Below are 16,249 nucleotides of genomic sequence, written 5' to 3'. Positions count from 1 at the left end.
ATTAACGCGACTACGGAACGAGCGTCCCCTGAATTATTACAAGCCCGTCCCCCGCAAATCCGTCGGCCGGTCGCGCGAGCAACGTCTTCGTCGAGGCGATTAATGGGGCGCCGTTGAAACGGATGTTCCCGTGCACGCGTCGCGATGCATTAGCTCGACGCGCGCAATCGTTCCGATATTTCGGCGCCGCGGCAATTCGGGCGCCCGTGTAATTTGCATTTTGATCTAATTACCGTTCCATTCGATGCCATCTGCACCGGCGCGTGCCGCCGGCGCCGCGAGTTACGAGCCAGCCGAGGCCGGGGACTCGTAAACCGAGGACTCGCCGTTTAAAGAGGAGCGTTCTCGATTGACCGCCGCTCGCCGAGCAATTCCGCGAGAGTGTCCGCGAAGGATCGGCGCCTCGCGTCGGCGATTTCGTCCATTTCTGAGAGCGAATCGGAAATAAGGCGGAGCGGAGCGGAAACGCCGCGATTCCGGCTGGAAATCTCGTTAACTCGGCCCAGAAGCGAGACTCGCGAGAGCCCTCGGGCGAAACGCGGTTAAGGGATACGTAACGAGCTATTCCGCCGGAGAATGCTGGAAAACGGTGGGAGATCGTGGAAAGTGAAGGAGAACGGAGGAGAAAATGATGGCCGTTCGAGGAGCAACGAATTCGCCTCTTCCTTTCGGCTAATACGGGCTGATTCACTGGCGGCCCGTAAAATCCGGACAGCTTACCGGGAGAGCCGTTCCCGGAACCGAAACCTCCATTAAAACGTTCATCGGCTTTATACCTTTTACCGGAACTCTTCATAATTGACACGGACGGATATATTATTCGCGGCGTGAAATTCGGTCGATGGAAAAACCGCTCGCGAGACGGCCACTCGAACGTTCCCGAGTTTCCACCGTTTGCTTGTTTTCCCCGCGTGAAAAAACCGGAACAACGCGATGAAAGGAGAACGTCCTCGTCGATGGCCGACCGCTAACGATCGCGAGCGGCCGCAGAAAGCCTTTCCTTCGCGTTCAAACGAAAATGAAAGGTTTCCGCAAATTGCAGAGGCACAGCGGCGCGCGTTGCAGCGAAATTTCCGCGTAAAAGTTAGCTTTCCGAGCCGATTCCTCGGTGTTCAGCGAGATTGCAATGCTTTCGATCGACGAGACAGCTAAGCGACCGCTCGATCGCTTCGAATTCATCGGCTGCCTCGTAAAGCCAGCTTTTCACGAGGAGCCGCGCCGCCCGCGGCGTTTCCTCCGGGAACACGGTTACTCCCGGCGATTCGATTCCCTTGAATTCGTTAACAACCGCTTCTTGCTCGCTCGCGGAAAACGGTTTAATTACAACGGTGCCGCGGAGTTGGCGCAACTTCTGCAGCCGGTCGGATATTAATGTATTCTTGCTTGGGTCTCGCGGCTCTGGGAACCGTCTGCCGCTCGCTCGCGATTGTGCGGATGCCGGGGTTCTGTTGTCCGCCGGCTTCAACGGGAAACGATGTCGTAAACGAGCTAAGGAAAGGTAATACCGCTTCTCCTAGCGGGACGATCGACCCGTTAGCCGCCGATCGCGAGCGGCACTCGTTCGGGACAGTGTTCAGGGTTGAATCGCGTATCTTCCGTCGAACGACCGTTTTCTCGACGGAACTGGATATGTAACCCTTTACGAGAGGCAACTCTTGGTCGCCGCTTGATTTGATGCAGCGAAATTGCCAAGGTTTATACGTAATGTTCAGCTTTATGCGACGACAATGGATATTTCGCGTTTTATAGAGCAATTCAATCTATCCGCACAGTTTCGATGTTTCGAATGAACGCCATTTTGTATAGACTCAGCGACCATTGGCAACCCTCAGTCTTGCGATAGAGAACGCGATGACACTCCCGTTGTTAGGAAAGAACGCAAATTCTCAGTCGGGAAACTTTCGCTTTCGAAAGCTTCGAGCTCCGGTGGAAAGCCGCGCGACTCGATCCTTCGCACCTTCCTCGCGGTTCGGTTTTCTACGCGATCGATGGAGGCGACGATCCAGAAAGCAGGAAGAGAAGAAAGGAAACGATCGCATGCAACGGTAAACGTTGGATGCAGGTTGCGCCAGCTCGCGTATGACCCGAGGTGCACCTTGCAGGCAGGAGACGTTGGCATATCGACCAATGCCCCGGCTCGGCTCTCGCCCTCTCGCTCTCTCTCTGACCTCTATCCGGCCGCGATGCCCATGGCAATTTGTTTCGAGTGTTTTCGCCCGGAACTGCCATCGGCCGTAACAGGGACGAACATACGATTAACCGCGACGCGATTCCGTTAACGCGTTCACCGCGGAGTCCGTTTTCTTCTGTTTTTCGTCCGGACGGCGGAGAACGGCGATCCCTCGGCGAGTCGCGCAATTACACGGTACGAATGCAACGTTCGTTTTCTCTGTAGTTCTCTGCTCACGACGTTCTAATAAACTCTATTAAAATTAGAAATGGGGAAAGTTCTCTGTCAATCTCCAGGGACTAAGCGCTCAACGCGTTAACACTGGGTACCGACGTTTCTTAATTGTCTCTACCGACAACGGTCAATTTGGCTTATGAACGGATGTTTCTTGAAAAACAACTCTAAAAATGATGTGAAACTACGAGATGTATGGATATAAAAGTGTCGGAGGATAGATGTAGACGATTTCCGTGATTTCCTTGGTGAAGCTCGAAATGGGTCAGAACGAGCCGCCGGCGAGCCTAGGGTTAACTGACGGGAATGACCCCGGTTCGGTCGTTTCGCTTCTTGGACGATCGCCGAACGCGCAATCCCGGCCGCCGTTAATTGCTAGCTGGCGAGCGAAACGCGATTTCCGGGGAACAACTCGATCGGCTAATTAATAATCGAAACAATGAGGAGAAAATCACGCGTATTCGACGCGCCGCCGCGCCTCCCATTGAAAGTACCTTTACATCGCTGTTCATTTGCGCGGATTCCTCCGGTAATGAATATTCGATTGGGACCGGCGATGCCGTGGAACGAGTCCGGCGTCCGGTTTCCAGCTGTCGGAAACTCGGCGACCGACGTCGACGATTCATACGGGAAACGCGGGCAAGTCGGCGGTCGGTGTTTTTCGGTTTTCGGCGCGCGCGGACGAAACCGATCGGGATTTCCTCGGTGGTCTCGTCGGGGGAAGAGATCGGATCGTTCGCGTGCGATCACCTCGACTTCCGGCAACGACGGGGCGAAAACGATAACGAGGTCGTCGCGCATCGACCGGCCGGCCGAACGATCGAAGGCTCTGCGGTTGATCGTACAACGAGTCTAATTCTGGTCAAAGAAACGCCCCGGTCCGCTTTTAATCGTCTTTCAAAAGACTTTATCCAGCTCCTCGAGTTGCCGGCTATTTATAGCGGCGCGTTTATTAAAGGAATCGCGCCCGAGGAAGGGTCCGAACGAATCGCCGCCTACAATCTCCGCCGAAACCGCTCGAAGGGCCGGCTCCGAGCGGCGAACGAAAATACCCCGCGCGGCCGACGGACGCGAATCAATCCCCGTCGCGCGGATGCGCCGATAACGCGGACTTAACGGCATAATGACGATCGATTTACGGTTAATCCCGGTGTTCCCAGATTAACCGTGGCAAGACACCGTGACACAGTTTCGCGAGCGACGCGCTCAGCGACGCTGCCGCTCGGCCGTTCGTCGACGGAACACCGAAAATCGACTACTCGGACGAAGGTTACCGATGCAGAAGTAGTCTCCGCCGTGCGACACGATTTTCATTTGAAACGTAACGATTCCTAGAGTAAATTCTGTGCGTCGTTGCCGTCCGGTCCACGCGAGGAACTATCATCCCTCCGGTTGATCCCCGGGGAGGAACGTGGCTCGCTCCCTCCCTCATTCACTCGAGTCCATCTTATCCGTCGCGAAACTCGAAAGTCTTCGCGGGGAGTTCCCAGGGCACAGTCCGAACGACGCAGGATGTACCGACAGGCTGATGTTATCAGCGGCGACCGCACGCTGTCGCGTGTAACTTAGTTTCGACAAGTTTTCGAGCCACTCCGCGGCGAAAGTAAAAGTTCCGGGAACCGAACATGGATTTCCGGCGACGTTCGAGTCGATCGAGCAAGGGCGACGCGTCGTTGGCCTCCAAATGCGCGATCGTTCTCAACGCGTTGACGTAAATGCTGCCTATAGACGTCCGTCGCTCGCGAATGCAACTGCGAACGACGCCGATGGCCGTCCTATATTCTCAGAATTATACGTGCAAAGGTATAACAATTCGATTCTGCAAGTATGGAATCTTGAGCGGACACCCTGAGGAATCAGCTAATTAAGGAAACAAACAGAATTGCTCTCGTTGTTCGTCGTCGACTTCAAAGGGAGCGTCAACGCGTTGACGGCTCGGTCGAACGAGCAAGAGGTTCTCTCAGGGTTTTCTTACGTTTTAGTAGCTGAGACGCTTAAATTGATATTGTACGCTGTTTCACCCAATTTCCCCGGTTTTTCTGCCGCGGAGTGGTGCACTTTGACAAACGAATAGCTCGTATAACCGTTACACGAGCCAACCGAGCGAGGCTAGTCAAACGCCGTTCCCTTCTAGCACGGTTGCTGTTCGCGGCAGCCGCTTTGAATCATGCCCGCGTTCCCGTTCGTTCCACGAGCCGCGATTAATCTTTTCTAGCAACGCGCGGCTTTCGAACGCACACGCCCGACAGCCGCGAGTTCGAAGATCAAAGGGCTCGCCGCGGAATCCCGAACGGCCCGAGTTCGAGCGGAAACAGAGGATCGTAACGCGCGGAGAGACTCGCGTCTCGCGGCGCCGGCTAATTATCACGCTGATTGTCCGGAGGACCTTGAACTATTAATCACCGCGTGTCGCGATCCTTGCATCGCGCTGCAGTGCGAAATCTAAATGCTCGGCAGGCACAATGTTCGTCTAGGCGCTGAATAAATAAGGGCGCTAATGGAAACAGCGAATTCCATAAGGTTTCTCGGCGAACATAACGAACCAACTTTATAGAAATTTCGAGCACCGTGTTAACCCTTCGCGGAGTAACGTTAGCGTTCCGAGAGGAGATATTTGTTTGCAAGACTAAGTCGCGGACAGACTTAATTACTCCAACAGTGCTGCTTGCGGCGATCAGTAATTTCCCTTTCTTTTGTTTAAGTTGATACATAAATTCAGCTTCGTCTTTACATTCCAAAGAATGTAAATCCGCGTAAATGTTTTCATTTCGTCACGGTGGTCGACACGTTGACCGCGGGCCGATCGATGAGCTATCCCGTTCGCGAGCGAAGGGGGAAGAACACGCAGCAAGAGGGAACGCGCAATTAAAAGCGCAACGCGACCTTCGCGCCGAAAATTCCCCTGGAAATTGTAGCTTCCGGGTCGCGGACGCTGCCCAGTGTTTCACTGAATAATAAAAGCCGGAGAATATTTAATTCCGTGTTTTCCGCGGAACACGCGGGATAAGCCGCAAGATACCGGGCTTTGCGGCGTCGTTCCGCTCGAGTTCGCGGAAAACACAACAAGCCCGTCTCGCAGATCGCCGAAAAATTTCGACGCGCGCGTTGTCCAATTACGGGTGGAAACCGATCTCGTTAATGAACAGCGGGCGTAACTCGCGTAAATGATTCCCGGTTGCCGAAACGGCGACCGGCATCGTTGCGTCAGCAGCAGCAGCAACGGCGAGGCGTGCGCGTAATGTATGCCGACGCGTATTGCAGCCGCGCATTCGTAAATTTCCTCGGTCCGTGTCTACAAATATTAATCACGCGTACGGTCCTTTCCGCGCGCCGCGATTTCGGCCGACAGCGGAGCGGGCAGCGTCGATCGGTCGGAATTATTTGCCCGTATCGCGCCGTCCCGCCCGTAAATAACGGCTCGACCCGAAAAATCGCCGGCGGACCGTTCGGCAAACAGCGGAAACTCGCTGTTGCGCTTTTTCGACCGAATAACGCCGGCCGCCGCGTTTCCCGGCGTTCCACGCTCCCGATGGAAGAGCGACCGGGACGCTTTTCTCGGGAGGATCTTCGCGAACGAAGAGAAAGCCACGGTCCGTCGAATAGAATCCAGAGGAGAAGGAACTCCCGTCGCGAGAGACGTGTTCGGTTGTAACGTTCGCGAGTGTCCGCGTGTATTATCGGGGTATCGATTCGAAGCGCGCCTCGGGAGGAAGAGAGAGAGAGACGGCGACTTCGATAAAAATATCGGGAATTCAGGCTGAAGCAAGGGACTGGAAGAACCGAAAATAGGCGAGAAACGCGCGCAGCGCTCGTAGCGACGCCCGTTTAGATCCACGCTCACACCCTCGTGTAGGGCGAGCTGAAAAGTTGTTCTGCTTCAACTCCGAGTCGAAACACCATGTGAATCGGACTAGTTTCGGTTGCTGATGAACCTTTAATTCTGTTAATCACAGGTGAAACTGGTCCGATTCGTGTTTCGACTTATTTCGATCGAGACAATCTCAGTGGCGCTGCGTTTTAAGTAAGATCGAATTTAGTGAAATTGATATTCCCTTTGCATGTTCGAAGTTTTAAGTGTTTGACTGTTGAAGTTTCAACTGTCCGCTTCTCATTCTACTGATTATCTAACTTCGTCGAACTGTGCTCCGCAATTGCGCCTTCAGTTCGACGGAGACGTGGAAAAATCGTTTGTGGCCGGCACTGTGTTCGCTTTCTTGGTCGCGCCGTTGTTTCCCGCTCGACAATGGACGACGAACGATAATGGTCGGCCGTTGATGCGGGAGCCCGCGCGTTCCGACGCGATAATGCTCGCCGGAATGGCCGGTAGGCCGCGGATATCGCACGGCGTCGGTGCACGCGCGTGTTTTCGCGGAAGGACGCGATACGGGCGTTCGATGCTTGGAAATCGGTGACGACCTTTCGAATTTCACTCCGCGCGGCGAGGAGATACCGCATTGCGCGATTTCATGAACCCTTTGCACTCGAAAGGTGACTCTCGGTCACCACTTGATACGGCGAAACTATGAAGTTGAATATTCAGTATTTTAAATCAACCCTTTGCACTCGAGAATATTTTTCGCAACAAATATCCATTTTCTGATGAAATATCAATGGTAGTTTTCACAAATAATATAAAGGAATACCTTTTATAAATTAAGCGACGGAACTACTTTATTTCGATGTTCCATGTGTCGATACATTATAGAAGATTTAATATTGAATTTTAAATTTCATAATTTCGTCGGGTTAAATCAAATGTGAAAGGCGCCTCTCGAGTGCAAAGGGTTAAAATTATCTTCAATGTGAAACATTGAAATAAAATAGCTTAAAAGCTTCACATATCTGTGAATTGTTAAATTAGTTTCAAACAATGTCGTCTATCTCATCAGAAAACGTCCAAATATTTCTACCGAGAAACTTCCGAGTGCAAAGGGTTAATTTCTATGAAAAGTAAACTCTGATTTATCACTTTTCACTGTACAACGCGAAACACGTGTCTTCCTTCTAACAATAAACGTCAAATACATTAACTCGGTATTCTCGTTAAACGATTAAAATATCGAAAATCGATCAATACAACATAGTCTCTAAGTTGAAAACATGCTGTTTCTCCAGTGCTTCCCTCGTCGCCGAGCGTAGCTTCGAAACGGCGATTCGCAGACGTGCCTCTAAGCTCGACCTACTAAATAAGCATTCGAAAAACGATGTGGCAACTCTCGAATACGCGACTCCGCTCCTCATTTGTAGTCTACGCGCGGAGCGTTTAGTTCCGGAGTGACGCTGATTTAAGTTTAGTTATCCACTGTGAAGAAGAGCGAGATCTCGAAGCGATTCAAACTATTCCGGGGGCCATCGCTATCCGCCAGCCCTCGGAGCGTGGGCCGGGTCTACCCGGTGTCACGGCTGCGACAGATTTCGTTCGTTTTACAAGCCGCGAGCCGGGACGTGACGCGAGAGGAAGCTTTAGGGTGGCGCCAGCCGCCGAGATACGTTACGCTGTACGTCACCGGGGAACCTAATACTCGGGGAGACAAGGGTGGATTTAAACTCGGAATAAAATTCTTTTCGACGGAGGGCGAAGTCTGCCGAGGATATTTCGGGGAGCCACGAGATTGCTTATTCCCCGCGTTTCCCACGGTTTCCCCGTGTTTTCCTCCCCTCGAGCGGCCGCGGCGGCGGCCGCGATAGTTCGTTTACCGAGCAAAGAAAGTAATCGAGCGGGCCACCGACGAGCGTAATTGAGATCGGACCGGGAGCGAACGCGTCCGCTCGTCGAACTTTCTTTTCCCCATCGAATCCCCGTTTCGGCGGAAACGGATGTTCACCTCCGCCGAGGAAGATCCATTTTCCGGCGGACGTTCGCGAACGAGCCGGAGAATTACGCGTCGCATTATCCCGATTAATCTCCCGCCGCGTAATTGAATTTTCAAACTCGCTGCCGCTCGTTTTTTCTCCCTGCTGGTAGATTCAGCGCGCTGCTCCGTCGATGAATATTTACCGCCGGATTCACGGGACAAATTTCACGCGTATCATCTCTCGTTAAAATAGTCTTTTGTAAATGTTGATCTGATCGCGCGGGTATGCCTCGATTACTGTTATCGAACCAGTCTTTGAAAGCGAAGTAGGCCAACTTTTTCAGGAACAGGAGAATATTGTTCGGTAAACGCACGTGAACCGAGCGTGACCCTTCGCGGTCGAGCGACGCCATAACGAAGACTCGGAGCTTCGATATCTACAATTCGAAAGCTGCGGATGAATAATTCAACGATTCGAGCGACAAGAGAGCGATATGTAGCCTTCTTTCTCTAGAATCTCTGATTCCGACGCGTAACGCGGCCGTTTTACGAGAATCCTTTTCAACGGTTTCACCCGGTCTCGCGCGCAAAGGGTTAAATACCATGATCGATCGGCGAGGCGGCGACCAAACGCTCACCTCTGTACCTCGCATCTTTCGCCCGAAGCGTTTCGCTCCGTCGTATTTTTTAAGTTATCGAGTTTAGTCCAGGAAACTACCGTTCGCCGGCGGATTCGCAGTCGGATCCGAGCTCGCAACGGGAGCCCTTATTTATCATGTATAAATGGAAATCCGATGCAGCAGCAGCCGGTGTTTATTCGCCGGAATCCGGGGCCGCGTCGCTGCTCGACCCACCGCAAGCAAATTCGCAACTTCGAACGCAGAACCGCGCGCCGATTTCTGTCCGATCGCTCAAAGGACAGCAGTCTCCTCGGGAAGATTTAAACGCGCGAGTCGATTTCACGGTACGAGCCGCTGTTAATTAATATCGCTCGAATCCATACGAACGCGCATTTCCATGAAAGGAAGCGAGCACGACTCGATGTTCCAGCGAGGAATCGGCGCGAGCGCGGGTCCGTCGGCCGCCGTTGCACGGCGCGGTGCACCGATTAGGCGCGAGATAACGTGGAATCTGGAATCGGAGGGATCGGGGCGCGCGAGGGACCGAGGGCGCATGTCCGCGCTAATTAGAGCATTAACGGGCTCGTTTGTCGCGAGCACGGAGCTGCTGTAACCGGCGCCGAGCGATCGTTCGCTGGCCCGTGGGCCGCCGTCGCAGGCGGACCGGTTCTCCGTTGCCTTTCGCTCGGCCTCTAGTACGGCGTCTAATTATCAGCGAGTAGAATTAATCAAATTCGAGTAGAATTCGGCCGGCAATTCTCGCCGGCCATTACGACCGTGTCGATTTCCAGCTGTGAGTGCGAGTCTCGGGGAAAAGGGACCGCCCTTCGACCCAGCGTCAAACGAATCGATCGTCCAGCGGTTTCACAAAGAAACGCCCGACGTTCGGTCGGGGCTGCTTTCCGTCGGACGGAGAATGCTTGTCGCGTTGGGTCCGAGTTTTACGGTCTCTCCCTTCGCGGGAGATCGTCGGCGGTGATCCGATCGGCCGCTATCCGATCGAGATAATCGCGGAAGAGAGAAAGATGGCCGAGTCCCTCTCGTGGAACGTTTCCTTTCAATTCGTCCCTCTCGGAAGCGTTATCGCGGATTTCCCGGCGGGGAACCAGCGTGCGGTCGCCGCAGCTTCCCGCGGGACTTCCTTATCCCCGGACGAGCGGTCTTCCACGGGGACCGACGCGAAACTCCGTGAAACCGACGCGACTCGCTCGCTGAAATTTCAATTGAACGCGAGCTCTTTAGTCCACGGACGTCGCAGGGAATTAACGCTGGAACTACATGCGGAATATTGAAACAATATAGCTTCGTTAACATATGTGTGTTCCTTTAGTAGTTCAAAGAATGCCGTATATATCTCATTGGAAAATGTTGAACGCATCTAGCGAGAAACTTTCGACTGCACTGGGTTAACACGTTAACCACGAAAATCTTAAGCGTTTTCCCATAGAGTTTGTCTTTTGTAGGAAAAGTAGGAATACTTATGAATTGTTCGGCGTTGCAACGTTTGCGTATTATCAACTTAGTTGCCTCATTAAACATTTTTATTTCACATCGGTTGTCTTGTATGTTACGATTGTTTAGTCATTCAGAAGCGTCAGTCACCAGTGGCTGACATGGCGCTTAACGTGCTAACACGTAATCCCTATGAAAATTGTGGCAATAGATTATTTTCTTCGGACGTTCAGTATATTATTCAAGCGAAGCCGTTCATTCTCAAGTTCATTTCAAATACTCAATGCTTCCAAGGTATCGATAATCGGGAAGGAAACAAATCGAAACCGGTCATTCTGGTGCGACAGTTCAGTTATCGGACAAAGGTGCGCCCTGGAATAAGGAAACCGTCGAGACACATCGCACTTTTCCGCTCCCGCTGTTCGCGTGGGATTCCCGCAGCTCTGCTCGACCGGATCGACTGTTTCGCGAGCTCGGCGTATCCGGAGCTCCCGTCCGCTCCCTCGAACCGTTAATCGCGAACGATCGGCGAAAGAGCGTTCGATTCGAGTCGAGGCCGTCCGACTCTCCTCGAAGATTAAATTCCGCTGGAAGAACGCGACGTGTTTACACGGCGGTGCACTTTGTTACCGTGTAAATGACGGATTAATTGGCAATTCGGCCGAGTCCGGTCGGCCCGCTCGGTCGGGAGGGTCTGTAAATCATCCGGGCCGGGATATCGCGCAGGATCCGTCGCTCGAGCGAGTTTAATCGAATAAACCGGGCCGCGGGCGAACTTCCGGCTCTAATTGCGCGGCCGATCGGGCGAAATTGCACAGAGACGCGCCGCAAAGTGGAACCGGGGGCCACCGACGGTGAAAAAAGACGCTCGCCAGAGTATCTTCGAGTCGTTCGATTATTATCCGAGTTCGTCGCATTAACCCTCTGTAAACCCATGTAACTTTAAGGTCGCATGTCAGTATATTGGAATCTTGTTGATTTATTTCATTTTGCACTCGAAGTGGTGAGTCAAATTAAGTAATCGGTTAACTTAAATTTTCATACGCTCAGGCGTGAAAGTTTCGCGTCATTGTAGCTTGGAAGTTACAAAGTATACTCGTTTGATGAAATTATTGAAACTATTGAGTACATTGTTAACTCGTATTCATGTGTGGATATTTATTAATTTTGCTCTGCATAGATTTTGTGATAACCGCGAACAAAAAGTCAGCCCATAGAGGGTTGACGTTATCTCGTCGCGGTGTTAACGTTCGAACGACTTCGATACGGGACTACGATTCGTTTCTACCGTGGAAATATTTTCGTTACGAGGAAACGACCGGAAGACTAACGATCGACCGGAAGTCAACGTACAGCGCTGTATACCGATGAAATTGGTCCGTTAACGGGGGTCGACGTGTTTCTTTGATCTTCCGGGAGCGTAATACTGCCGCGACGCGGCAAGCCGAGGCGAAAAGCCCCGATGTTTTGCGGGGATACACGGGTTAGGTCGTCCGTCGGCGACCATTAATTAATCAGTGTCCGGAACGGCGGTCGCGTCGAACCAGGCCGAGTACCCGAAATTTGTGACGGAGGACGCACCGTGGATCCTCGCGGTATCGGGCTGCGAGGCACGTTCGATCGGGAACGCTCGCTGATTACGCCCGACCGATAGGCGGATCGGCAAGCCGACGAGGAACGCTTCCGCGACCGTGAATCGCTGCTCGTTCCGACGAGCGCGTGCGTCATTCGCTTCCCTCGTCGAGAAATCTTCGACGAATCACTTTCAAGAATATTCGTAGATAATTGTAGGTTTGCCTTTATTGTAGATTTTGTAGGGCTAAAATAAAAACTAAGTCCGAAGTCAGGTTAAATATATTTATTACGCGATGTGGCTCTAACGAACGGCGACTAACTGCTTTTCCTCAACGCTTTTCTAAAAAGGAAAACTCTTCGGACGAGTACGTGACCTGGTGGTCCCCTTGGTCATAAATTAGTCGATGGGCCTGGACTATCTCTCAGGCCCCCAAGTATCGACACGCAAAAGGGCGAACCGAAATTTGAAGATTTGTAGAATATTACCTCGTCAACAGAGACAAGAGAAACTGAGTGTTTGGCAATAGTAGTTAAAGGGTTAACCCTTTGCACTCGGTTTTTCACTAGAAATATTTCAAGATTTCCTAATGAGATAAAGACAACATTTCGTGAAACTAACTCGAAGAGAAATCAAGGTACAATATTAAATAACAAATTTCTTAGTTGCACTGTATGAAATCAAATACAGTAGGTTCAGCAGTCTCTAAGCCGATCTCTAAGCCTCCACGGTAATTAAAAAGCCGGAGACCCGAGTAACTAATCGTACACAATTAATTCAATCCAATAGATGCCCCGTAAGCCCGTAGTCTTTACAATTGACAGGGAAAAACGCGATCGGAAGGGAGTCACGCGATAAATTGCGTTCGAGAGAATTTACGCGAACCGGATTATGGTCGACGGGGAGGGAGCGCGCGCGTGCTCCCCGCGAACCGCGTCTCCAAACCGCGCTGTTTAACTCGCGCCAACTTTCTGCCGTTTAATTAAACGATGAACAATCGGACCGACGACTGCGCCGTCCAAAGTCCTTTGTCATCAAACCAAACGAGTTAAGTGTACGCCGCCGTTGTGCTGCACGCTGCGACGCGGCCGCGCGTGGATAAATCGACGCGGTTTTACGCAGTCCGCCCGCCGAAAACAATGCAACGTTCTTAACGCGTTCCGGGGAAATGGATTTTTCGGAGTCGATTGATCCCGTGTCCGGTAAACGAATGAAACCGAGCGATCCCGGCGCGGTTCTAAAAATTGCTGACAGCTCGGACGAAGTTGGACGCGCCGTTAAAAATTGCTGGCGGCCCGGACACGGTCCTGAAATGGTAAACAGGACGAGCCGCGAGCAAAACGACCCGAAACTTTACTCCGGCATACGGCGGTACAGTTTTCGCTCTGCCAACCGGCGCGGGACGATCAAACGTCGATTTTAGCGATGTGAATTATTTGACAGAGAAACGAGTCGGAAGACAATTCTGTTTGAAGACGGTTCAGTTTGTAAAAGAGGAATTGAGAGAATTCGAGGTTTGACTTCTAGGATTATTATAGATATTCAGAGGCTGTAAGAAGGGCTTCCGACGTAGGAAAAACGAAGAAAGTGGATCCTTTAACCCTTTGCACTCGAGAGGCGCCTCTGACTCAATTGATTTCATACAGTAAAACCATAAAATTTGATACTTAATATTAATCTTCGTGCAATGCATCAATTTGAGAAATATTCAAACAAAATAGCTTTGTCCCTCCTATCTCATCAGGAGACGTTAAAATATTTCTAATGGAAAACTTCCGAGTGCAAAGGGTTGATAACTAAAGAGAATATTATTCGTTCCATAAAGATTTCGAAAAAAGACAATATCGAAACATCGACAGAATCGCATTGGCTTCCGACGACTCAAACGATTGCATTACAATAGGACACAACCCGTTCCTCATTTGCTTCTTTCTTGCTATCAACGTCCAAAGCCAACGGATAACCGCGCGAATTATCAAGGACACTTCTCGGTAACTGATACCGAATAAAGCAGTGGTTACAAGTTCAGCTTATTTGATAAGCGAATAAGCCGCCAGTGTTTTAATGCCGTTTAAATTACCAGAGCAGAGGGACTCTGTCGTAACGATCGACCCCTCCGGATTCAATTAAAATATATAAAGCAGCGGCGGAGTTATAGATTCTTGATCGTCACCCGTTCCGTCCTGCCGTTTCAATTAACGCGATTCGGCGGCTCGGTATTAGCATAAGGGGAACGAAAACCCGGCTCGGCGACGGGTACATCCAATCTCCCGTCGTCCCGTTGTTCGAAACAGATGGTTCTTCGCGTAATGGAAAAGTTTATCGAGGCGCAGATTAGCTCCGCCGTGTTAATGGAAATTTCATTGACCGGGCCGCGCATCCTTTCACGCCGAGATTCCGGTTTCGGTCGACGCCGGCCGCGTAATTCGAAAAATACACCGAACTCGATCGAGTTTCGTTATCCTCCTCGCGATCGCTTCGTCGAGCGTCGTTCGGCGCGCAACTATTCGGAAACTCGGAACATTTCCGGGCGGTCGTTTGGCTCGAACGAATCGCCGTAATTCGATTTGGTTAGGAGTTATCGATGACCCCGCGTTCGACTTGTTAATTAGTAAAAACGGCTGGTCCCGGAGTAACAAATTCTCGTCCACGGCGCGCGCGTCCTTCTCGCAATCCCATTAGCGAGCGGGCGAGCGAGCTGATTTTTTCCCAATTAAAGGATTTTAATTACGCCACTGGACCCTCTCGTGCCCCGAGACTCCCGAGCGAGAGAACAAGCGGGACATTTCGGTCGGAGCACGGAGGTTTCCCTGAATAATTCCTGTATCGTCTCGGTAATCCGGGGAGAAGATTCTAATAGAGCAGACCCATCAGGTGGAAACCAGCGAGCTCCAGCGTTGTAAAATGCGACCTATCTTCGCAAACATTTGATCTCCGCGCAGTGAAAAATGACTTAAGCCGTTTTCGAAGGGCCGTGCAATTTTCAGCGCGCCCGCTTAAAAGCTCGCCGCCCGGAAATGGAACTTTTCGGTTCTCTTTCGCGATCGTTCTCTGGTGGAGATCAAATGGTTTCGAAGGTTCGTCCGAAATTAACGTATTCTGCAACGCTGGAACCTGGCGGTTCCCATCCGATCGGTCTTTCTGTCAGAATCTTCCTTTCATCGGGATCCCGTCGGGATCTCGGCTGGTTCTCGTCGGTTCGGGAGTCGTCGATGGTCAATCGATAACCGTCGCGAAACGCTTCCCGTCGAACTCCCAACGAAAAATGCGGATCGGAAGGGTTTTCCCCGGTGCACACATTTCCCGCCGCTCCGGCTGCTAATTTTCCGGACGGTTGCCCTTCCATTCGCCGCGAGCCGGGCCGGCTACGCGTCGTCCGAAGCTTCGCTCCTTCGCTCGCTCTTCCCACGTTCGAAGCCTATCGACGGCCATTTTCCGACTGGAAAAACGAGCCCCGACGAACGGTCGTCCAGCCGTTCGCGACGAGTTTCTTGTTTCTCATTATCGGGATCATTCGTGACTCGATTCTCGATCGAACTGCTCTTCTCTCGGAGATTGCGACTCCAGACTCGGATCAGGAGATCGCCGGACGCGGCAATCGGTTTAACGGCAAATAAATAATTGCTAAAAGAATGCGGCACTTTCCCGAGTAATCGTCGACGCGATTGGTTTGTCGAGCGTTCTCGACGCTGGAAATCGCGGAGTCGTTCCGATTCGGACGGGAAAACGCGAGTTGACGCGAAGGGAACGAAAAATTTCGGAAATTCTAAAAAGAATCCTTTAATCCTTCGCCTATAATCTCAGCATTCGCGATACACGGTTCTCTACCTGCTCGCGATGCTAAATACTTTCACTCGACATCGATCCCCTCAACGCGATTGTCCTCGAGCAATCTGGAAGGTCCGGCGATCAGCGAGCGTTAATTCGCAGCGTCCAATGGAAATCGAACTCCGTTTCTTCGGAACCGCCGCAAACCGACACGTCCGCGGCGGTTTTTATTCGCGCCGTTCCGCGGCGGACTTTTTAATTAATAACAGAAAGTTCAAAGGAACTCCGTAAGCCGCGCGGTTACAGCGGAAACGGGAAACTCGCCGGGAGCTTTCGGGTCGCGCGGAAACTTCTTCCCGAGGGCGCGTCGCGAAACCACTGCGAGGGGACGCAGGAAATATTTCAGCGGCCGAATCGAATTACGCCGCGTGAAAAATGAACGCCGCCCGGCGACGGACGGTCCCGCTGCCGAATAAATATTTGATTCTCCATTATCAGCGCGCCTCTCCCCGATTCGGCCGGCCGCGGTCCCGCGGCCAGTCGATATCTCGCCCCAACAGCGAAAAAATAATCGTCGCCTGGTTTGTCCATCCATTTGCCGCCATTATTATTTACTTATTCGCGGTGCGGCCCGTCC

General features: G+C 51.8%; 2 protein-coding genes across 7 annotated transcripts in view; one reads left to right on the top strand and one right to left on the bottom strand.

Moving 5' to 3' along the window:
* The window catches only part of LOC116433441 (uncharacterized), a 102,524-nt gene that overhangs the window by 61,107 nt on the left and 25,168 nt on the right, over positions 1 to 16,249 (bottom strand). The window lies entirely within an intron of this gene.
* The window catches only part of Dop1 (dopamine receptor, D1), a 48,332-nt gene that overhangs the window by 8,943 nt on the left and 23,140 nt on the right, over positions 1 to 16,249 (top strand). The gene's annotated exons all lie outside the window — the stretch shown is intronic.

The sequence above is a fragment of the Nomia melanderi genome, chromosome 13 (genome assembly GCF_051020985.1).
Source record: "Nomia melanderi isolate GNS246 chromosome 13, iyNomMela1, whole genome shotgun sequence".
NCBI lineage: Eukaryota > Metazoa > Arthropoda > Insecta > Hymenoptera > Halictidae > Nomia > Nomia melanderi.
The sequence above is the reverse complement of the archived record's forward strand: the minus strand, read 5'-3'. Positions and strand labels throughout refer to the sequence as shown.